General features: G+C 54.6%; 1 protein-coding gene and 1 non-coding gene across 5 annotated transcripts in view; one reads left to right on the top strand and one right to left on the bottom strand.

Moving 5' to 3' along the window:
- Positions 1-4884: 4884 nt before the first annotated feature.
- The window catches only part of CD82 (CD82 molecule), a 56047-nt gene continuing 37693 nt past the window's right edge, over positions 4885-23238 (top strand). The window contains exon 1 of one of the 4 annotated variants that reach the window (XM_070383519.1): positions 4885-4938. The gene's annotated coding sequence lies outside the window, so the exon portion shown is untranslated. The other 3 variants (XM_070383516.1, XM_070383518.1, XM_070383517.1) reach the window with 3 other exon arrangements.
- LOC138991072 (small nucleolar RNA SNORA61) lies at positions 8009-8131 on the bottom strand. The gene has a single exon (XR_011467117.1). It is a non-coding gene; the product is annotated as a small nucleolar RNA SNORA61 (small nucleolar RNA).

Here is a 23238-nt window from a genome sequence, read left to right as displayed (position 1 = left end):
TATGGGATTAACCCTCAGACCTTCAGATGTAGTAGGGGGCAAGCAGGGGTCTAAATGATCTTTGTTAAATGGCTGAGACAGAAAATTAAAAAACGAAAAGAAAGAAACCAATGGCTCAGTCCCTTTGGTGGGAACTTGGGGATTCCCTTGTGGCTCGGTTGGTAAAGAATCTGCCTGCAATGGGGGAGACCTGGGTTTGATACCTGGGTTGGGACGATCCCCCGGAGAAGGGAAAGGCTACTCACTTTAGTATTCTGGCCTGGAGAATTCCATGGACTGTATAGGCCATGGGGTTGCAAAGAGTTGGATACGACTGAGTGAATTTCGCTTTCACTTCGGGTCCTGTCCCAGCTCTAACCCAGCTTTTTAGATCCTCATCCAGTCCTTTGGAGAAGAAAGTGAAGGCCTTGGCCCTGCTGAGCCCATTCAAATGCAGACATTACCGTGCTCAACCATAGACCCAGGCTTGAAAAATTGCTATTGACCACTTCCTGGCCCGAGACTCAGAAAGAGGACACAGCAAGGAGCAGGTGTGTGCCAAGCAAGGGTGGAGCCCAGCTCCCCAGAGACCAGCATTTTTCCTGCTTCTCAGGCAGGAAGGTGGATGTTTTTAAGACCCCGGGGGGCAGCTCTTTGATTCAGTGTGAGCCTTCAGAGATAGACCTTGTGGCTTGGTGCTGGTGGTCAACATCTGGATGTCTGTGTCCTGCCCAACTTGGGCCTTTCCCATTGGAGTCTGTTTCTTGTGACTGAAAACTGGGTTGGCTATAAACTCTCACTTCTCTTTCCTCTGTCACTTACTAATTATACGACCCTGAGCTGATTACCTACCTTCTCAGGGCCTCCATTCCCCTGTCTTAGAAATGGGAATCAATAATGTGTACCTCCCAGGATTGTTGTTACGAGGATCCAACGGTTGCTATTTGAGTTTAGAACTTTAGAGACACAGTACAGGCCGAAGTTCTGAGGACTCTGAAGAAGGACGATCCTAAACAACCCAAACACTCAAGACTATGTGTCTGTTGCCAGAGTTCTGATTTATTTGTGCACAAATGGTTGTGTGAGCAAATATTGGGCACCTTTTCCTTGAAATCAGCTTAATTCAGACTCTCAGTTCCCACCAGAGGACTTTCTACTACAGTCACTCTGAGGTCCTGCTCAAAACAGATTGTATTTTTCAGATTGATTCTCCTGCCAACAGGAATATCTGCAACAATATTTTCTGTCCTGCAAGCGCTTCTAGGACACTGCAACCCCTCATAGAGAGAAGGAGACTATGCCCCCTCCCTTGAACCAAGTGGAACTTTGTGATTCCCTCTACTATTAGGAGGGCTTCCCAGGTGGCGCTAGTGGTAAAGAACTTGCCTGCCAATGCAGGAGACGCAAGAGACGTGGGTTCGATTCATGGACTGGGAAGATCCCCTGGAGGAGGGCATGGCAACCCACTCTAGTATTCTTGCCTGGAGAATCCCATGGACAGAGGAGCCCGGCGGGCTGCAGTCCATAGGGTCTCAAAGAGTTGGACACGACTGAAGCAACTTAGCATGCACACACCACTAACAGAATACAAAGGAAGTGATGCAACATGATTTCTGAGGCTAGGCTGTTAAACATCACAAAATGTCACATGTTTCTATCTTGATCTCTCTTAGCTTTTGAAACCCAGCCACCTTGCTGTGAGGAGGCCCCAGCAGCCTGCCGGGCCTCATGGGGAGGAACAGGTCCCCAGCTCTAGCTGAGCTCCCAGCCGACAGCCAGCTCCAACTTGCTAGCCAGCTGGGTGAGTGTGCCATCTTGAAAACGGATCCTTGACTTCCAGTTGAATAGGTTGATATCGCGTAGAGCAGCGAGAAGCCTTCCCTATGGAACCAACCCCCAACGGCAGATTCGTGGGCTGAATAAATGATTGGTGGTTTATTACACAACAATCAGAAACAGATGCACCTCTTGCCCTCCATTTTTCCCCCAGAGCTATAAAATGTCTTGGCCACTTACCTTGGGCCAGGCATCAGTGAAACCCTGACACCCATGCTCTTGCACCACACAAGGACCTTCAGATCTCCTGCTCTGCAGCTCCTGAGCCATCTCTGGAGTGGAGAATCTTTTGAGAGGCTGAAACCCCCACAACCACACCCTTTGGAGGTCTTGCCATAACCACTGTCTCCCCTACCTCCAAGTTGGTCATCTGAAGGCTTGCCTTAAGTCTTTCTAGAGTAGTTCTTCTTGCTCCTTTTCCTGCCTCCAGAACTCCCAGATTCACCTCTGAAATGGATTGGAGATTTCCCTAAAGACTTCTATCTGTAATTTCTCGCTAGAGGTGGCTCAGCTCTCTGCCAGAAAAAATGCCTGAGGCAAGTTATGACAAAGGCTGACTCTGGCTGGAAGGAAATGCTGGAAAACCAACCCAACTTTATATTTCATTAAATGACTGAGACACGCATATACTCAATGACTGTACCTTAAGCTTCCAGTGTGTGCCTGGCATTAGGCTAGGTGCTGGGAAGACCAGGCTGAACGGCAGTGTCACTCATCACCCTGGACAGGAGGCCACCTGTGTCTACCCAGAGCCTGCACCCCAACCCCTCCTCTATCATGCTTCAGGTATCTAAAAACCTAGATAGCACTGCCTAAATGGCCCAAGCATAGTTTTAGGATGTATATGAGCAACTTCTCCAGGTCCATCCAGGGGGACAACATGCCCCCCTCTGCACCCCTAGAGATGTGACTAGTGGTAGCTGTAGGCAAGTTGTGTAGACGGAGTTTGGGCCTGTGGGCTGGGGTGTTCACAGGCCAGTGTCCTAGGCTACTTGTGACACAGGGCAGAGATGGAGCTAGGAAGCAAACTGGGGTGGGTGGCACCAAGGGCTGGGGTCAGGGCCAACTTACTCCACACCATCACGTTCCCGCACAGAATTCCAAACAGTACAAGAATTCGAAATTTCAGCATGGCCTTCTTGGTCATTGTAAAGAATATTTCTCACGGCAGAAGAACAGACATGTTTTATTTTCAGTTCCGTTCAGTCGAGGAAGGAGGTAGGGAGGGATGATGGAATCCAGCTGTTTAGCCACCTGCCCATCACCATCACCAACACCCCCAGCTTGAGGGAAGGGGATCTGGAGCAGGGTAGGAAAGGAAGGTAGTTTATGGCCATTTTGCACGGATTGGCTTGGGTGGGAAGTGGGAATCCAGCCCAAGGCAGAAGAGCACCATGGTTGTCAAAGTGTGGTCCGTGGACCAGCAGAATCAATATCACCCAGGGCTTTTTAGGCTCTTGGCACCCTGCAGGAAAGACGGTGTCCTTCTAGGAAGGACAACACCATGGGGCATTTCTAGGCTTAGAGGACTCCCCAACCCCACTCCTCCAGCTTCATGTGGAGATTCTATGAAGGAGACTTTTTACTAGAAAGAGAACAGTTATTTATTGAGCAGGGAGGGTATCTAAGAGTAGCCAAACACTTCATGGGCATTACCACATTTAATCCTCAAAAGCCACCCTCAAGATTGTTCCCATGATTTTCCCTTTCGAGGGCTCGGTCTAGAGAGGTTAATTAAGTACCTTCCTTGCTTTGCCTTGGGTCACAAGGCTCCCAGGAGCCTCCCTGGTCTTTGTGATTCTCACAGTGGTTCTTGAGTGCGACTCAGAATCACCCTGAAGCCTTGTTAAAGCAAACTTGCTAGGCTCACCCCTCAGAGTTTCTTATTCAGTAGATCTGAGATGGGCCCCCAAACACATGTTCCTAACAAGTTCCCAGATGCTACCACTGCTGCTGCTGCTGCTGGTCTGAGGACCGTGCTTCGGGAACCACCTTGCTGGGCAGGGATCCAGCTCCCCAGCCTACTCCACCCAGGCAACACCAGCATAATCATACCCTCCCCACAATGGCGTTCTTGTGAGATGTCAGTGAGATAATGGGAGCGAAAGAGCTTTGTCAGCAAGACAGGTCAATGGCTCTAGTCATTACACAGGGACCCAAGGCTGGCGATGGGATCCAAGTGGGGGGGGGGTGTACCACAGCCATCTGGAGATCTTTTGCCACCCATCTTAACTCTGAGCCATTTCTTCTCAAGAGAGAAAGCCACCTTCACAGGGATGGACCAGCAACCCCTCCCTGCCACCCAGCTCATCAACCCACGCCTCCTCCCCTTACCTCAGGCAGCCTGCTAGAACTGTCTCAGTAGCTGGCTAGTCTGGGCTACTTCTCCAGGGGCCAGTCCAGACAAGCTGGTGCAGCATCAAGCCTTATGATTCACGGCCCTGGGGCTGGGTCTGGCTCACCACCCGTGTGAGACTCAGGAGGCCCCTGACTTCCCTTCTCTAAGCCTCAGGCTGCTCATCGGTAAAACGGACGCAACATTTGGCCAGAGTCCTGTGAATTCAACGGCCAGTCCTTGTAAAGTACTCTTCTTAAGCCAGAGTTTGGCATAGAGCCTGGCCGATAGAGTTCAATCCGTGGTGGCTGTTAGTATTTTCAAATAGTGCCTGGGTCCAAGCTACGTCTTGATAGAGGCCCGGACTTGGAACGCAAGCCGCTCCCACGCCGCCGTTCCCCCGTTGCACCCGGATACACCCGCCCTGGAATGCCAATGTGGGCACCCCCCTCTTCCCCCGGAGGCTTGCCTGCCCGGGGTAGGGTTCCCAAGGCAGGGCAGGATTAGACAGGCGGTGAAGCGAGGGAAGGGGCGTTCCTAGGGAGTGGCCTCTTCCTAGGAGGGCTGGTGGCGGGGCGATATAGCCCCGGAGCTGAGGGAGGCAGAGGCGGGGATGCTGGGAGGACCTTCCAGCGGCCTGGGAGGAGCCTGGGAATGTTGAGGAAGGCTGAGGAGGGGGCGGGACCGTTAGGTAGCACTGAGACGGGGGGTGGTGGGGCGCGGGTGGCGCTTCCCACCCAGCCCGGGCTGGAGCTCGGGGCCTGGGCCAGAGAGAGCTTTTTATCCAGGCAAGACCCGGGGGCTGGAGGTGGGGTGGGGTAGGCCTAGGGAGGGCCCCATCCCCAGAGTGACCGTGGGGGCGGAGCCGACCAAGAGTGTTTTTGGGGGGAGCCGTAAGCGGGGCGGGGCAAGGGGCACAGCTCCACTCGCCACAGGGCCCGAGGCAGGGGGAAGGCCGAGGCGAGCGGAGCCGGGTTGGGCTGGGAGGCCAGCCACGTTCCGGCAGAGCCTGGGAGCGGGGCTGGGGGCGGGACTTGGGCCCAGTCCGAAGGCCGAGGGGCGTGCCCTCTGGATGGGGCGGGGCCAGGCCGAGGCCGTTGAGTTCTCTGAAGACCGCCGGGAGGGGGACGGACGATCCAGCGACTGAACCCGGCGCTGCGCAGTCGGACGCGGAGGACTGGGGCGCAAGCGGGCGACTCTTGAGCTTGCACCTCCGAGCAAAAAAAAAAAAAAAAAAGAGCAGAGGCGGCAGGTGAGAAGTGGGTGGGGGAGGCCCTCCGGCAAACCACGAGCAAGGTTAGTCTTCGCCCCCATTTTCCAGAACCCGCTCGGGGCAGCTTTCTCGGAACAAGTGACAGGTCTGGCCGCGAAGGCAAGCTGGTGGTTGATTGAGAAGGAGCTTAAGTTCCCAAGTCCTGACCGCCACCCCCCCTCCCAGTTCTCCGGCTCCGCCGCGCACCATCTGTGTGACCCCAGGCGCTTCCCCCTCGACCCCCGATTAGCCGGCTTTGGACCTCTCGGGTTCCAGTACAAGGAGGGGCTGGACCCAGGTGGACTCCGTGCTTCCACTGCCCTTTCTCGCTGGGAACCCTCGGAAGGTGAGGCCGGCAAGTGAGAGCGGACTGCAACAGGTATTTCAGATCGCGTCATCCAGACTACAGTCTGTTTCCCCTCAGAGTGAGGAAAGCGAACCCTCTGCGAGCTTGAGCGCATTGCTTTAAGGGTCTCACTCGTTCCTCCGATGGGACTTGAACTCACAGGCCTGGGAAAGCTGGGGGGCGGAGGGGGCGTGGAGACCCAAGTCAGGGAAGTCTCAGCCTCCCCTTCCCCACACCTCTGAGAGCCCAGTAAGACGTGGGATGGGAAACTCAGCGGGACTTTGCCACCTGCCCCCCGCCCCAGGGCTTTTCCAGGTGAGCAGGCTTGGGAGGCCCCTGGCAGAAGCCAGGGGACAAATTCTTATCTGGGTAAGTGGGGAAGACAAGGGAAAACCCCACCAAACGTTCGGCCCAAAATCAAGCCCAGAGCCTGGGGCTCTTGCTGCATGCCAAGTTCCTTCTTGGGCTGGAGGTTTCTGTCCCTGGTGGCGGTGGGTGTTCTGTGTTGGGCCATAGTAACTAGTTCGGTGGTCAGGGAGTTGGGACCACGTTGATTTGGGTTCCGGTCACTTTTCATGCTTCAGTTTCCTCATTTGTAAAATGGGCATAGTGATGATAATCAATGGTAGTGATGGTGGCTGTTGTTTAGCTGCTAAGTTGTGTCCCTCTCTTTTGTGACCCTGTGGACTGTAGCCTGCCAGGCTCCTCTGTCCATGGAATTTCCCAGGCAAGAATACTGGAATGGGTTGCCATTTCCTTCTCCAGGGGATCTTCCCGACGACCCAGGAATTGAACTTGCAACTCCTGCACTGGCAGGCGGATTCTTTACCACTGAGCCACCTGGTAGGGAGGACATAATACAATAATGTGTATACAGTGCTTAGCAAGGCGCCAGGCACCCAGTGAGCCCTCCCTGTGTGACAGCTGCTCTGATGTGGATGGGCAGGTGATAGACTGGCTTCCTGCCTGGGAATGAGACTGTTTTTGGAGGGCTGGCTGAAGCTCCTCCTGACCTTGTGAGAGCCAAAACTCGCCACCTGCCACCAGCAATACTTTGTCCATTTTGGGGTTGGGGGGAGGTGTCATCTAGACCAAAGCCTAGCTGAGTTTTGGGTAATACTCTTCCAGTCGTTAGGTATCTGGCTAAATAACCCCCCAGATGTTTACTTAACATCTATTATATATCAGATGGAGCTAGGTGATAGCCTTCGGGTTCTGCACTCATTTTGAGTTGCTCCCAGTAGGGTCCCTACCCCCACCATGCCTCTGCTGGAGAAGATAACTCACACCCAGAGCTCAAGGCCAGATGCGATGTCATGGATATGGAAGTGCTCTGGTGGCCAGAATCCAGCTCTCCCATTGCATGCTGGGCTCAGGGTGGAGGTGAGGGGCAGTGTGTGCACCTCTTATCTGTTTGATCAGGGTTGGGCACTGAAGGTGACTGACTCCTTGCATCTCCTGGCAAGAGGAGCCCTATACTTTGGAACCAGCTGGAAAGCGCTACTGGAGAAGGAACTGGCAGCCCACTGCAGTATTGCAGCCTGGAGAATCTCATGGACAGAGGAGCCTTACAGGCTACAGTCCATGAGGCCACAAGAGTTGGACACAACTTAAACCACCATGGGACAGAGTTTGATTGAGGGCTGTACTATGAATATGTGGAGGGGACAGCACGTGGAGGTATGGGAGGAGTGGTGCCCAAGAGAGGTGAGACACTAGAGAAACCAGGGCAGGGGGTGAAGGGGCTTCCTGGAGTTGTCGAGACTTGAACAGGACTTTCTGCCTGCGATTCCAAGTCCTGCTTGGGCTTAGATCAACTTGGGGCCCCAGACTCCCTCTCTAAGCTTTTGAGTGGCATAAGATTAAGAGTTTGGTATGGTGGGGAGGGAGAGGGGTCATAGGTGTTGCCTGTGTGGGGCACAGGGAAGAGATGTTCCTTTCCAATGGTGCTTAGTAAACATCTAGTGGAAAGTCCTCCCGCCACCCCTCCGCCCCCTGTGATGACTGACGGATGATGACACGCTGACCCCATCCTTAGTTGCTTACAATCTGGTAAGGAACTTAGGCAAGGGGACTCTGATAGGAGATAGACGAAGAGTCAAAGGGATCTTCAGGAAAGTTTCTGGAGCAAGTGGACTCTTGGGTGGGCCTTAAGCATTTCGAAGGTTTCAGCATCCACAGCTAAGGCAGTGTTTTGGGTAGAGACAGATGCCTAGAGGAAGGTAAGGGCGTCACCGTGTTCAGGGGAAATTTTTTTCAACCTTGTTTGAAAGTAGCCCCCATGCTATACAGCAGATACTATAAGCACAGCTTCAGTACCACTGTGCCTCCTTTTTTGACCACCAAGACCAGGGTTCAGATTTGATGGAAAAGGGAAGAGGGGTCAGGGAATTTTGAAGAAACTGCTTGATTGATCAGTCTGGCTGAAGAGTTGAGACTCGGCAGGAATGGGAAGGGAGAATGGTAGGTTGCATCAACTCGTGGAGGACTTTGAATGCCAAGATGAAATGTTTGGATTTGCCTTATAGACCTTGAGGGCTGCTGAAGGTTTCCGAGCAGGGGAGTGACCTCGTCAGAGTGGCACTTTAGGATGGACAGTCTGCCAGATGTGCTGGGGTTCGGGACCCAGCGGTCAAGGGAGAATGAGCCAATGGCGGTAGTGATGGGGAAGGAGGGCCCACAGGGGCTTTGGGGAGGTCTGGGGCTGGGGCTGGGGGGAGGCGCTGTTGGGGGCGGGGAGAGCGAGTGTCCCAGTGTCTAATCTGCCCTCCGTGTCTTTCTATCCCCCACCCAGCCTAGACCGAAGAGTATGGCAGACACTCAGGAAGGTGGCTGGGTTGGGTGGGTACGGGCGCTGGGGAGGGTGGTGAGTGCTACAGAGTGATAGAGAGGGAGTCGCCCAAGAAGGCTCTGTGTTTGCCTATGCAGGACAGGTGTCTGGGCCAGTGGAGGGAACAGGAGCCAGTCGTCAGGGGGCTGGGGCTGGAGAGCTGGGTGGTTGGGAAGAAGTGCCTGCAGCCCCTCCCCTCCTCGTCCAGCCCAGAGGGCCCGGGAGGAAAGGTTAGCCAGTGGGAACACACATTTCTCACATGGTGGGGGGATTTTTTTTGGTTCCTCCAGGGCTCCTTTGAAGTTTCGGCAGTGTGGGGCAGTCCCCTCTCTATTGAGGCCTCAGAGTTTTGAACCACTGCCTGGAAGCTCTTCCCACCTTCTCACCCCCCAACCCTGGGGACGCAGCCCCTGTCCCCCTCTGAGAGCCAGACAGCCCCTCCTGGCGCAGAGGGCGGCAGCCCCAAGCCCCAGGCGTTCTTTCTGAGCTGTAGCATCTGGGGCCCGCTGGGGCCCGTGGTTGGGCTTGGCCTTGACCCCTGGCTCCAAATCTTTAAACCCACTTCCTCCACCCCACGGTGAACTCAGGGGGCAGCAAATGGTCAGGAGTTGGCTGTGTGAGAGGCAGGCAGGAGGGAAGAGCCTCGGCCCCTCTCTAGGGCAGGCCAGGGCCAGGGCCGGGGTGGGGGTGGGGGGCGCTGGTTTAATCTCAGCAGGAATTGTCCTGCCCACCGGCTTCCCCTCCCGTAGGCCTGGGTCTGAGGAGCCAGGAAGGGAAGCCCAGAGGTAAACATGGGCTGAGTGTCCTGCTACGCTGGCTTCCCTCTTTCCCTCACCCCCTGACACTGCCTCGGAGGAGGCGGACCGCAGGCCCAGGGCCTCTGTGACGGGCCCACTTGGTGTCTGAGGGCTGCCTGGTTCCTGACTCATCCCCGGGTTTCCCCTGACACCGTGGGTTTCCTGTGAGCAGCAGATTCACTCTGGGCTGACCTGGAGAGGCAGTTGAGGGGAGGGAAGAGGCCTGCAGTCTGCGCCTTAGACTTCGTCCTGGTTCCTCTGTGTGACTTTTCAGAAGTTCCTTCTCCTCTTTGGGCTGTCTGTCCTTCCCTGCTCTGCTAATGACTTATTCTTTACTTGGCTCTCAGGAAGTTCTGTAACACCGGACACTTGCAAAGTAGGGTACATGTGAGTGTGTGTGTGCACACACACACACACCCACACACAAAACACAAGGTCCGTACAAAGTGGAACTGGGCAACTCCTCTCAAACACACGGTAATCGATCCCACTTCCTAGCCTTGCCTACTTCTTACCTGAAGCACCCTCGCTTCTTTCTGCCTGTCCACACAGATTAGGAATATAGACCAGCATGGTGGTGAAGAACTGGAGCTGACGTTTTGGCCCTGCCCATCCCTAGCTAGGTGACCCTTTCTGAGCCTCAGTTTCTGAATCTGCGCACTGGGGATAATAATGCTTAATACTTCATAGGGTGACATGAGGATAAAACAAAAAAACTGCCTGTGGAGCGCTTAGCAATTTTCTGCCTGCACATGGTGAACCCTCCCTCAATGAGAGCTGCCATGGTCCTTATTTTCTACATCTGGCCAGTTTTCCAGGCTGTACCAGGCTGCTCCTCAGGCCCCCAGAAACATCCCCCAGAGCCCCAGCCTTCCGTACAGGCCCTCTGCCCCTCGCCAGCGTTCGTGTGGGTGCCCCAAGACACTAGTCATTTCCACCTGCGTGGTGTCCTTCCTGGGGGTCCCTGGGTTTCCCCAGAGTGACTTTAAGCTTCCTGAGGAGAAGTGGGTCTGAACGTCAGTGGCAGACTTCCTTCGAAACCCTTCCTTTCCCTTCCCTTCTTCCCTCTGTGCTTGACAACACGGAGCCCTTGCCTCCCGGCTGCTGTTTGGTGGCACACGGAGTATCCCTGGGAACCCTCCCAGTCAGGGATGGCCCCGTCCATCTCTGTGTCCCGACTCCAGGCACAAAGCCTGGCCCACAGCGGGCACTCAGGAAATAGAGTTGGAACGAGTGAGTGATTCTCCTCAGGGTGGCCCAGTGGGACCCAGTTTGAGCCAGATCCTCCGTGACTGGGGCCGGGACGCGGGGGTCTCACGCCCCTGCCTTGCCCTTCAGGACTGCCCACCCTGGGCCTGGAACTGGGGTCCAGGGAGGTGGGAACAGGGCGGCTGGATTGCTTCAGCCCGGGTTTCGGCTTCCCGTGTGAGGCCTGGCCTTTCCCCTCCTGAGACGGGAAGAGCCCAACTTCCTCCAGCCCCAGCCTGGTGGGGACATCTCTGGCCTTTAGTGAACCCTGACTCAGCCAGAAAAGCCACCTTCAAGTCAGCAGTTATCTGTGCCAGGTGCCCTGTCCCATGAGGCGCAGGCACAGGGCTGGGGGATGGGAAGATGCCCTCCCAACCCCACTCCCCCCAACATCATCCCTGGAGACCACCCAGTGAGGAGCTCTGGAAGGCCTGTCCGCTCGCTCCTCTGGCTTCTTTCCTGGCTTCTTTCTTTGCCTTTCTCTGGGCCCCACCCCTGACTTTCCCTGCTGTGTTGAGGGGTGATTCAGGATGGGAGTTACTGAGGATTCCAGACCTGGGCCCATAGGACCCGTGCAGGAAAGTGGATGAAGTGCTGGAAACGGAGCGTTAGGAAGCCTGGTTCGGTTGCTGGCTCCGCTGTGAAGTGACAGCGTGAACTGGTCCAGGGGGCTGGTCCCCTAGGCCAGTTCTCTTGCTTCTCATGCAGTAAATGCTCCAGAAGCCTGCCGGAGGTCCAGCTGGCCTTGGCCCAGGACAGTGGAGAAGGAAACATAGGCAACGTTGTGGACTCTGAAATCGGACTATCATTTCTGCTTCTGTTATTTACCTGCTGGGTGTGACCTTAGGCACACCCTAAGGGTCTTAACCCCTCTGCCCATCCGTTTCAGCGTCTAAAATGTAGACAGTTAGAGTATGTCTCTCATAGGGTTGTTTGAGAATGATACGAATCAATGGGTGTGAAGCCTGTGTGATACGTACCTGGCACACAGTGAGTGCTTTGTATTAATATGTGCCGGTAGTTTTGGGTAGTGTTGCTATTATTAATGAGCTTGCGCTCAGTCGCCGTAGCCCACTAGGCTCCTCTGTCCATGGAATTTTCCAGGCAAGGATACTGGAGTGAGTTGCCGTGTCCTACTCTGGGGAATCTTCCTGACCCAGGGATTGAACCTGCATCTCTTGTGTCTCCTGCCTAGGCAAGTGGATCCTTTACTACTGGGCCACCTGGTAAACTCATAGGGAGCAGAATTTCAGTCTTTGGGGGCAGTCTTTGGTGAAAGGCTTGAGTCTGGGAATCTGGAGACCTGGGTTCTGATCCCAGCTCATCCTTTACTCACCATATGACCTTGGGCAAGAGATAGCCCTTCTCTGGCTGCAAAACTCTTATTTTCGTGTATTTGGCTGCACTTGGCTTTTGTAAGAGAAGCCCATGCGATATCACAGTGGGGAGCTGCAGGGTTTTATTTAGAGAAAGGGCTTGTGGGTGCCCACCCTGTTCTTCTGCCCCGAAATAGTCACTGGAGGTGGGCAGGTCCCCACAGTGTCATAGAGACACCTCAGAAACAGAATGACCGAGTGCCCCCCCACCCCCATGACTGCATTCAACAAGGCTAAAAAGCAGATGAATACATTTATATACAACATAATAATGGGATTATCTCGATCAAATTACAGGCTTTTAAAAAAACTTTTCGCCATTTTCTGAATCTTCTGCAATAAACCCACATTATTTTTATGCTCAAGAAAGAAAGAACAGACACGATAAAGCTATCAAAAAACGTACTATACATATTTAAACAGAAATGCATTATGTGAACTTGGGGATCACATTGAGGGTTTTGTTGTTGTTAATAAATCATATTTATTTCAAAAGGGGGTGGGGTGTTGGTTTGAAATGAATGTCAATTTGTCAAGCCTCAAAAGACTGAGGGAGTGTCTGTGGAGGAAGCCAAGAGTCAGACATATATGGGAGCCACTCCAGCCTGCGTCGTGGTGGACGCGCCCCGAGTGCTGCCTGGTGTTGAGAAAGCATCTCAAAAGTCTTTCACTCCAGAGGGCTGACTTTCCTCACTTGTCAAATAGGAATGATAATAATAACAAACAATTCAGAGGGGTGCTGTGAAGGTTACAGGAGCTTCACACTTTAAGTTTAGAGGGAAGCCCTCTCCTTCTGAATTTGGAACCAAGTGAAAAGCGCAGTTGACAAAGATGGAGCTGCAAAGGAAGGCAGGAAAACGTGGCTTTAGATCTGTGCCTGGAGGGCTGGCTCACTCTTCCCTGGAACTGGCAGAGTTACACGTCCGGTCACAGGCGGCTCTGAACAGGAGCCAGCCTCTCCGCAAGAGCTGGTAGTGTGCAGGGGAGTAGCCCAGATGGAATGCTTCCAGCAGACAGCCTGGTTCACTGAGAAGGGGAGACCCCCACTGAGCGTACTGAGTACATCTCCCAGAAGAACCAATCAGACAAGCTTCTGCTGGGGGTCCTGGCAAGAAGCGAAGAAGTGGGTGGAGCCAGGCCTCAGGTGTTCAGCCAGCACGGGTGTTTAGGGAAACAGGTGGAGAGAAGAATATGTGTTCCGCCTCATACCTACAGGGCGCTTCTAATGATACCTGGTAGGCAAACACTGATTAATGTTCATTTGACATTGCTGACGATAATGTTAGCAATGAGTAATTCTACTACTGAGGCTGGAAAATCACTCTCCCACACACTGTCTTAGGAGATGGAATATGAGAATGCTGTTGCAATGGGACACGGTGAGACGTCCTTATGCATAAAGGAGATAGAAACTCAGTGGGGGTGGATATGACTGCTTTGTCTGAGATCTCGCCGCAAGTGAGTGGGTTGCCAGGCCCTGGGTCACTGTCGGGCACCTAGGCAGAGAGGCCTCCGTGGCCTGACTCCTGGCCTCTCTGAACTCACAGCCGCAGGAGGCCATGTTGGAGGCTCTCCGATGCCCCTCTGATCCCTTCTCTCATGACTTTCGGTAAGGATTAAATGAGATCATAGTTCTGGGTCAAACAGTGGTGGGCCCAGCACAGAGCACGCCCTCCACTCAAGCCAGAGGATGAAGAGGGTGATACTGATGAATGAAGGCTGCCCCTGCCTCCCCTTTGGGGAAATAACAGAGTCCTTCTTCCCCAAAGACCGAGGTCCCCTGATCTGGAGTGAGGGACTGTTCTGGGGCTGTTTGGAAATCTGGGGTCAGGAGGGCCTTGGGCCTCTATGGGCTCAGTCTTGCATGAGACTCTCCGATACCAGCCTCCACCCGCATGTGCTTTTGGCAGAGAGCGAGGGCAAAGCTGGGGGCTTGTGACTAAATTCACAAGATCATATAATGCTGTCCTGTGAGCAGCATTATAGCTCCCTGAGTCAACCTATCTGCCCCGTCTGATCCCTTGGACAACATTCAGCCTTTGCTCGCACACCTCAAGGCTTGGAGAACTCACTGTCTTTCATCTCCAGATGGACCAGACTCTTAAAAAATACCGTGTAGAATTTGAACAAACCTATCCTCCCTTCCACCTGTTGGTCCTGATCGTGGTCGTGGGGGCCACTTGGGGGCCATGCAGAGTGTGACTACTCCCTGAGTGTGTGCGTGGAGGGCGGTAACCAAGCCTCCCTTACAGCACCCTCCCCCTCTGCCCTCAGGTCAATGGTTCTGATGTAGGAAAGAGACACTTCTATCAACTTTTTTGTTGTTGTTTATTTTTACTAATTTTTATTGGAGTGTTGTTGATTTACAGTGTTAATTTCTGATGTACAGCAAAGTGAATCCATTGTATATATAATCAAATACCCATTCTTTTTAGATTCTTTTCCCATACAGGTCATTACAGAGTATTGAGTAGAGCTCCCCTGCTACACAGCAGGTTCTTGTTAGTTATCTATTTTATATATAGTAGTGTGTGTATGTCAGTCCCAATCCATTTCGGTCAATTAAAAAAAAAAAAACCTTCATCTCTGCCTGAACTAATGGGCCCTTAAAAAAAAAAAAACACTTTCTAATTACTGAAGAAATAGTTTTGTGGAAAAAGTTTGAGGGTGAAGAACAGATGCAGAGGAGGAAATAACTGCTCAGAGATAAGTCCCGAGAAGGGTTTGGTGTTCACACACACACACACACACACGCACACAAGATTGGAGTCTCACATATGAACCACTTCCTGTGCTGATGCTTTCAGGGTAACACTATAGAAGCAGGATTTTTCCATGTTATTCAATATTCTTCCACAGCGTGGTTCCCAGGTCCCTAGCATCGCACCACATGGGTCTGCCGTGACCCAGTTAAACGTGCCCCTGCCGTTGCACATTTAGGCCGTTCTGAATTTTTCATTCGTGCCCACATTGCCATAGTGACCACCTTGTCCATATGTCTGGTTCTCAACTTGAGTGATCTTCACAGGCTGAATTCTTCAAAGTGGCTTTCCTGTCAGATGATTTTTAAACTCAAGGTCTGAGGACCAGATTCTCAGGGAAACCCCTCTCTGTGATACGTACCAGAGTGTATGTCCCCCCCTCCCCTACATTTAGCTCCAGGTCTCCTGAGGAGAGGCTTCCCTCGTAGCTCAGTCGATAAAGAATCCACCTGCAATGCAGGAGACCCCGGTTCGATCCCTGCGTCGGGAAAATCCCCTGGAGAAGGAAATGGCAACCCACTCCAGTATTCCTGCCTGGAGAATCCCATGGACAGAGGAGCCTGGCAGGCTTCAATCCATGGGGTTGCAGGAGTCGGACACAACTTAGCGACTAAACCGCCACCTCCTGAGGGGAAGGCACCGTCTGTCCCTCGGTGCCGAGCAGGTTCATGGAGGGAAGCAGGCAGGCTCTTGGGGCATGCATGTGGAACAGTCAGTCAGAGACAAAGAGGAAGACAGATATGAAGGAGCTTTTCCTCTACGACTGCAGTCTGACTTTTGACCTTCCTGTCGGGGAGCCTGGCATGTCATTAACTAATTATGGGATCTTTACTATTTAATGACCTCTCTCCATGGTGACTCCTTCCCAACAGCCTGCTGGGAGCCAGGGAATGGGAGATGAGTCCGTGGGAGGAAGTTTCTCTGGAATAGGAGGCAGGTCATGGGGTGTTGCAATGGTTCTCAAACCCTGACATACATCAGAGTCTCCTGGATGGTTTGTTAAAATGCAGATCGTACAGTTTCTGGTTCCGTCTGTCTTGGGTGCAGCCTAGGAATGTGTGTCGCTAACATGTTCCCAGGACGTGCTGCTGTTCTTGGTGTGGGATCCCAGTCTGAGAACAATGGAGTAGTGGGTTAGGGCAGAGGAGGCTCTGCAGTGAATTTCAGCTTCTGGGGTTGCTGCCGGTAGGAACCTTGGCTTCTTTAACAAAGGTTGGTGTGAGATCTGAACTCAGCTTGTCCCTGCCCCCAGCTCATCACCCTTCTCCAGGATGCACTATTATATAACCGTGTGCAAGAGGAGAAGATAATCACCACCATTCCCACTTTATGGAAAGGAAAACTGAGGCTCTGACAGGTGACCTCATACGTCCAAGGAGAGCCACCAGGAGCTCTAATATAGGACCGCTGACGTGGTCACCTTTCCATGCTCCTCCCGAATACCCACCCCCTCAAAAATGCACGTGCTGTCTCTGGGCTTCCCCTGTGCAGGGGTCGTGCAGGAGCAGAGATGCAGTCCCTGAGCCCTGTGCCTGCCCTGGGGACTGACTCCATGTGAGGGTACGGGAAGCCAGGTTCCCCCACATCACCTCTGAGCCAGCGTCTTGCTCCACATCTCACCCCCACTGACTGTCCAGTAATGTGTGCTCCTGCCGAGATCTCGTGTCCCCCAGCCAGTTTATGTTCCCAGTTATGGTCTGGGCCGCTTTTCTGGGAGGCTGGCAACTTTTCTCTGGTTGAGCCCAGGCGCTGTCTGGCAGGCACAGCAGAGGAAAGGGAGAGAGCCCATCTGATGTGTGCCAAGCCTGGCCCTGGACACTTTGCAGCTGTGATGTCTGGTCATCCTCCCACCAGCCCCCTCCCCCCAGTAGAGGTTATCATCACACACACACACACCCCCGTTTACAGATGGGGAAACTGAAGCTCCCAAGGCTGGAATGACTTGTCCAAGGTCACAGCTGAAGGCAGCAGAGCCGGGCTTTCATTTCTAAACCCCAAGGTTGGGCCCCCTGGTCTGGAGTGGTAGCAGGTCCTGGAAGGAGCTGGGGTGTGGGGGACATAGCCTGTGCCCCTCCCACCACCCATGCAAAGAAGGTCAGCCCAAGCGACAGGGCTCCCCGGGGACTCGGGATCTTGCAGTGGGAGGACTCTGGCCCAGCCACCAGGAGCCGTACTTCAAATCATGCTCAGTTGCCTCCTGGCTGTGTGACCATGGCAAGTCACCCTCGGCCTTGGGGCACCCAAGTCTTCATTTCTCATAATGATACCTTATGCTTTATAGCTTTTAGCAGTGGACATCTTCTCGTGTGCTTACTCCTGCAAGCCTCCCAGCCCCTTATGAAATAGGCAGGGGGTGGCGATTACTGGGCCCACTTCACAGATCATGACAGAGGCTGTAAGTGAGAGGCCCAGCATCCTACAGCTAAGGAGGGCTCGAGCTAGGACTTGAACCCATGTTGTCTTTGCTTCCCATCTTGAGCCTGGTCCAGCATCCAGCTGCCTCCTAAGTAAGAAGGGAGAACTCTGGGCTCCTGTTCTCAGCTCAGGATTGGGGGTCCCAGGGCTCTTAGTTGGGCTGTTGGCTCTTGGGTGCCAGGGGCCCAGAACTCCAGGAAGGCTGGCCAGAGATCCTTGCTCTGGGCTGGGAACCATGGAGAAGGAAGATAGGGTGGTCCAGGCTGCCCTTGTTACCAGTTCCTCCCCAGGCCCAGGCATGTGAGGTCCCTGGTGGACAGAGGGTGGTCTGGCCAAGGTCCTCCTCCCACTTCAACCCCTGGTCCCCCTGAGGACTGTACCTGCCCTCCAGATATACCATGCAGAATTTTCCAGATCTCAGGACTCAGCTCCCCTGCCCTCTTTTTCTGCCTGAATGCCTTCAGCTCCGCCTCTCCTGATCTGGGTCTTCTTCATTCCCTCCAGACCCAACTCCAACCACCTTCTTCCCTGTGGCCAAGCCAGCTCAGCGGTCTCAGGTTCTGTCCTGCAGGTGAGCTGGCTCACAGGATTAGTTAGTGCTCCAAGGTGGCAAGGAGGGCAGTGACTGGCTGCTGTGGCCCCGAGCCCCCGGGGGTCTGTGTGGGCTGGGGACAGCTGAGCTACTTATGGTCAGCCTCAGACCATGAGCAAGTCACTTCTCCTCTCTGACCACCGGCTTCTTTCTGAAAATTAGAACCCCATCTTCCTCACCAGTCACTGTGAGGCTGGCGTGAGATGCAATGGATAAAACACCGACCCCTGAGGCTCTCGGGAAACGCTGGCCACTCCCCTTTCCCTGCACTCAGCTTGGGTTTCATTCCTCTTCCACCGCCTGGGCCAGGGGCTGGGTGTCTGGTTGGGCCTTGGTGTCAGGCCTGAACTCTATCTGCTCAGGTTGGGGGTGTTCTAGGCAGATAACGGGATGATTGGGCAGACAGACAGAATCAGCTCCCAACAGGCTCTGCCAGCCCCACGTTGTGGCCCTGGGCACGGGGCCTCCTGAGCCTCAGTTTCCAGGCCTGTGGAAGGGGCACACGCCTGTGACCTGTGTTCCTAGGGTCACACGGGGCCTCCTGGGAGAGCTGGAGGAGTAGGGGTGGGAATTCAGGTGACCTGAAGCGCTGTGTTCTCTCTCCCAGGAGCCTGGAGTCTGGCCGGTCACAGTTCATTTCCATGTCCACTTTCCTCCTGCAACACAAACAGTCCCCGTTCCTTCTGGCCCCCTGGAGGCTCACCAGGCTGCTGTGTTCCTGGCTCTGGGCCTGGTGTCCGGGCTTGCCAGCCCTCCGGGCTCCTTTCTTCCTGTGCAGCCTGGAGAGCCGGCCCAGGCCCGAAGCACCACCTGACGGAAGGAGGGTCCCTGTGCTGAGAACTCTCGGAACCCCATGCCTGGTCCCTGGGGCTCACAGGGGGCAGAGATCCTAGCAGCAAGCCCCTTTCCTTTCCACTTTATCTGTCTGTCTGTCTGTATACCCTGCTCCTCCCAACTCCATGTGGCCCGGAACCTTCTCACGGTGATAATAATCGCCATACTTCCCTTGATTGTGAGAGAGCATTTTTATTCTCCAAGCCTGTCTCCTCCCTGTGAGGTAGGAGTGAACTGTGGTTATCCTAGACAGGGGAGGGAACTTTTCAAAGCCCGCAGTGGGGGCCTCATGACCTGTCTCCCCAGCCCCATTCCCCAGCCCTCAGTGGCCGTTCTTATCTTGGCTGCATTTTGCTGCAGGCGTGCCCCTGGAGTCAGGAGTGAGAAGTGGGTTGTGAGAAGGTGAGGGTGGCAGAGCCCTAGATCTCCAGGGCCAGGGTGGCAGGTTCCCTGCTTTAGGGGCTAGCAGAGGGACTACCCCCATGGCTGAGGCAGGGCGGCTCAGGGTGATGGACGAGGAATGAGAGTGTGGGGCTGCCTGGGCTTTCGTCTCTCCTCCCCAGGGCCCGAGCTGGGGAGGTTCCAGGGGGCTGTTTGGGACCTGGGTGCTCATTTTGGTGGCTTAGGTGCTGCTGCCTGGGGTCAAGTCCCTCATCCGGCTTCAGCTCCTTTAGGCCTGGGAGCAACTCTAGCACCTATCTGGTGATAAAGACCCAGGCTCCTCAGGAATGAGCATGTGTGTGTGTGCGCCTGTGTCTTTATGTGTGTATCTGTGTGTGTGTGGGCTTGTGTCTCTGTGTGTATGTCTCTGTGTGTCTGTGTGTGTGTGTGTGTGTGTGTGGGCCTGTGTCTCTGTGTGTGTGTGTGTTTGTTTCTGTGTGTGTCTCTGTGTGTGTCTGTGTGTGTATGCATGTGTTTCTATGTGTGCGTATATTTCTCTGTGTGTGTGTGTGCCTCTGTCTGTGTATGTGTGTTTCTGTGTGTGTGTCTCTGTGGGGTGTGTGTGTGTAGGAAGAGGGGGTGCTTGTCCAGGCACTGCTTGGCACTCCCTGAATCTGGGGGAGGCTGAGGCTGAGAAGAACGGGCTGAGGAGGGAATGGGCCTTGGTTGAAGCTGGTGGGAGAAGGGTGGTGCTGGCTGGTCCATCCGTGAGGCCACAGGGGGAGGCAGGGCTCTCGGCTACAGAGGCAGGTGAGGGCAGGGGTGGTCAGGGGGCAGAGCTGAGCTGGCTCCTATGGTGGTGTCCTGCCTGGACCAGTAAGGCCCTCAGTCCTGGTCAGGGGTCGCCTCAGGGCCGCCTGGGCTCTTGCATGGAGACCACAGGGCCTGAGGTCTGGAGCCCGGAGCCCTGGCTGCCCTGGAGGCCCTTCTCCGCCTGTCATTCTCTCTCTCTTTCCTTATCCTGGCCTGTCTCCCTCTCTCCGCCTCTCTTTTTACCTCCCCTGCCACCAGCATCCCCGCCAGTCTCCTGTGCCTCTGAAGCCAGGGCATCTCTGGGGGGCCTAGCAGGGGCTGAGGGGCCACCCTGGCCGAGCCCAGCGTAGGGGAGCTGTCCCGGCCCTGCCCCTCTGCAGTCCCGGGGACCCTGGGTAGGGAGCCCCTGCAGGCTGAGCTGGTCTCCCCCGTGACCCGTTTTCCCGCCCCAGCTGCCGCATGTCTGGGCCAGTTACATGCCCACTGCCCTGCCTGGGAACTGGGGGCTGGGTTCTGCCCGCTGTGTGGAGGTACAGCCCTTCCCCCCAGCCTCGGGGGGCCTGGACCCCTGCAGCTGACTGTGGAAATGGGTCCCCTGGGCTGTTCCTCCCTGGAGCCCATGCCCGCCATGGGGAGGACTGTCTGTGCTGGAGTCTGGGGTGAGTGCCCCGGACACTCTGGGTGTTCAGAGGCCCTCGGGATGTGAGAAGAGAGACTTGAGATCTGGTCTCAAAGAAATAGGAAGAGGGGAAGGTTGGAGGAAGCCCCAGAAAGACAGACGGACAGATGCAGATAGGAAGAGACGCTGAGGAGGAAGGGCTGCAGGACAGAGCAGGGAGGGCCCAGAGGCCCTGCCCTGGCCCCTCTTCCCCTCGCTGAGTGGGGTGGAAGACCCCGCTCCATCCCGCCCCCTCCTTCATATTCTTAGAGTCACAGACCTGCCCCTACCCTCCTTCCTTCCCCATCTTTTCTGCGTTTCCCCCCAGGACTCATGAGAGACAGCGCCCCTATACCTGTGTGTGCAGCTCTTTTGCCATTCCTGTGTCTCACTCACCTCTCTCTGTGTCTCTCTGTCCATCAGATATCCCCAAGGCCAGGATAGCTCTTAGGCCTAGGAAGGTGCTGAGAACTACAGCTTGGGAAGTAGGAAGTGTTAGTTCACTTTTCAGATGAGGAAACTGAGGCTCAGAAAAGTTAAGTGACACTGAGGGGTGGGCAGAGCCAAGGTTTGAACCTCTATCTGCCCGATGCCCACCCCAACTACTCAGGCTGAGATGATCAGGGCTGCCAGATAGTGCCCTGTGTGCGTCTGTGTAGGAGAATGTTCTGGGGAGGCTGCTTGGAGGAGGTGGCGTCACAGTGGCCCCATCTCTTCCTTCCTGAGCCCAGGGCGGGGGGTGTGTGTGCCGTGGCTGCTGCTATGTGAGGTCCCTGATTAGAGTTTCCCCTCCTTCTCCCTAATCACCTTGCTGAGGGCCCACACCCAGCACCCAGTCTCCATTTCCGCAGCCCTGACTCAGAGGTTAACCCCTCTTTAGGCACCTGCCCCCAGCTGCCCAGGCCCCTGGGTGGGTAGGGTTTGCAAGCTGGGGCCTGGCGCCTTGGCGGAATGTCTGCAATTGCCTGGCTTCAGAGGCTGGGCTGTGAAACCCAGTCAACGTAGGTTGGGCCTAGGCGAGGTTACTTTAGTTTTGTATCATGAATCACATTTTTTCTGCAGGTAGTAGGTTATGCTCAGGGCCTCTGGTCAGGCTTCGGGGTTCAATTCCCAGCCCTGTGGTCTGTGTAAACCATGGGCAAGTCCCTTTGCCACCCTGAGTCTCAGTTTCCTCAACTGTAAAAGGGGGTCAAAAGCAGTGCTTGCCCCATAGGGTCGTTGCAAGGATACACGGAGCCATGTGCAGGACTGAGCACAGTCTCTGGCAGTTAGTAACCGCAAGGGCGCTGGCTTTTGTGATTCTTGAATCCTGGGGGACATTGCTAGTGTCCAGTTGCTCACTTTCCTGTCTGTCCCCTCTCCAGACTGAGCACTCCCCGAGGGCAGGGTAGGTTTCACCCGTTCATTTCCTGTGTCCAGTCTGGGGCCACCAGAGTTGGGGGTTCAATGGACTGCATGGACTCAGGACGGAAACCTAACAGACAGGGCCACTTGGGGGCCCTCTGGGAGGGCAGCCGCTCAGGCTTTCTGACCCATGAACGTTCTTTCTTTTTGTTTTGGCTATCCTGGGTCTTCACTGCTGTATGTGGACTTTATCTGGTTGTGGTGCTCAGGCTTCTCATACGGGTGGTTTCTCTCGCTGCAGAGCACAGGTTCTAAGACAAGCAGACTCAGGAGTTGTGGTACATGGACTTAATTACCCCAGAGCCTGGGGAATCTTCCTGGACCAGGGATCGACCAATGTTCCCTGCATTGTCAGGCGGATTCTTAAACTCTGGAACACTGGGGAAGTCCCCATGAGCCATTCTGGAAGTCCCCTCTTGTTCTGGGAGGAGGAGGTTTGCTGCCCTCTTTGAGGTCGCCTCTGAGGATTAGTCCTGGGTTTACTCATGTCCTGGAGGTTCCCCTGGCCCTCTGCACCCATGGCTGCCACAGTTGCCGGGTATAAGGTGAGAGTCCCACAGCACCTGTGTGTTTGTCAGACCTGCAGACACCTGGCCCGGCTCCTGGATACTCTGATTCCATGGGCTTTGATGTTGGGCTTTTGTGACCCCATATGAGAAGACTTGGCAGGGGGGAGCAGTGTCACAAAGCAGGTAGGACATTGGACTCCAGAGTTGGAGGGTCTGGGACACAGTGCAGCTGGGCCACTGTCCTCCACGTGACTGGAGAAGGCGCCACTGCCTTCCCGAGCCCCAGACACCCCGCTTAGAGAACAAAAGCCATGCTCCGCACGTGGCAGGGGGTTGTGGGGTTAAAGGAGATGAGATCAGTGAAGCACCGCTCACGTGAGGATGCTTTCATAGATATTCGTTTCATCAGCCCTCCCTCTGCCTGGGATCTGTTTCAAGTTCTTGGGTGATGGATGGTAACTTTCCAGAGGCAGTTTGTAGGAATCTCTTTGCGCCCCACATCTCAAGGGACAATCTTTATGCATACCCTCCTCCTGCCATGTGAGGAGGGGACTCTGCCTAACATGACCTCTTCCCAGAGACTTCTGCCTCTGCTATGCTTGCTTCCTAGGGTTTGGCGAGTTGATTCCACCATCCTCCTGAACAAGCTTTGATATCCCCATTTTATAGACAAGGACGGTGAGGTTCAGGGTGGGTAGGCAGATTGCCAAAGGTTACATGTCACTGTGAAATGGAATTGGAATTTAAGTCTCTCTCAATTCAGAGTTCATACTGTTAACTGATTTATTGCTCTGCCTCCATACCTGGGGCTGGGTAAGGGTCCTCAGAAGCTGGTTGACACCCTGAGCACCCACTTGGGAATCTGGGTCTT

This window comes from Bos mutus, chromosome 15, assembly GCF_027580195.1.
Source record: "Bos mutus isolate GX-2022 chromosome 15, NWIPB_WYAK_1.1, whole genome shotgun sequence".
NCBI lineage: Eukaryota > Metazoa > Chordata > Mammalia > Artiodactyla > Bovidae > Bos > Bos mutus.
Note: the sequence above shows the minus strand (reverse complement) of the source record. Positions and strands in the feature narration are given on the sequence as shown.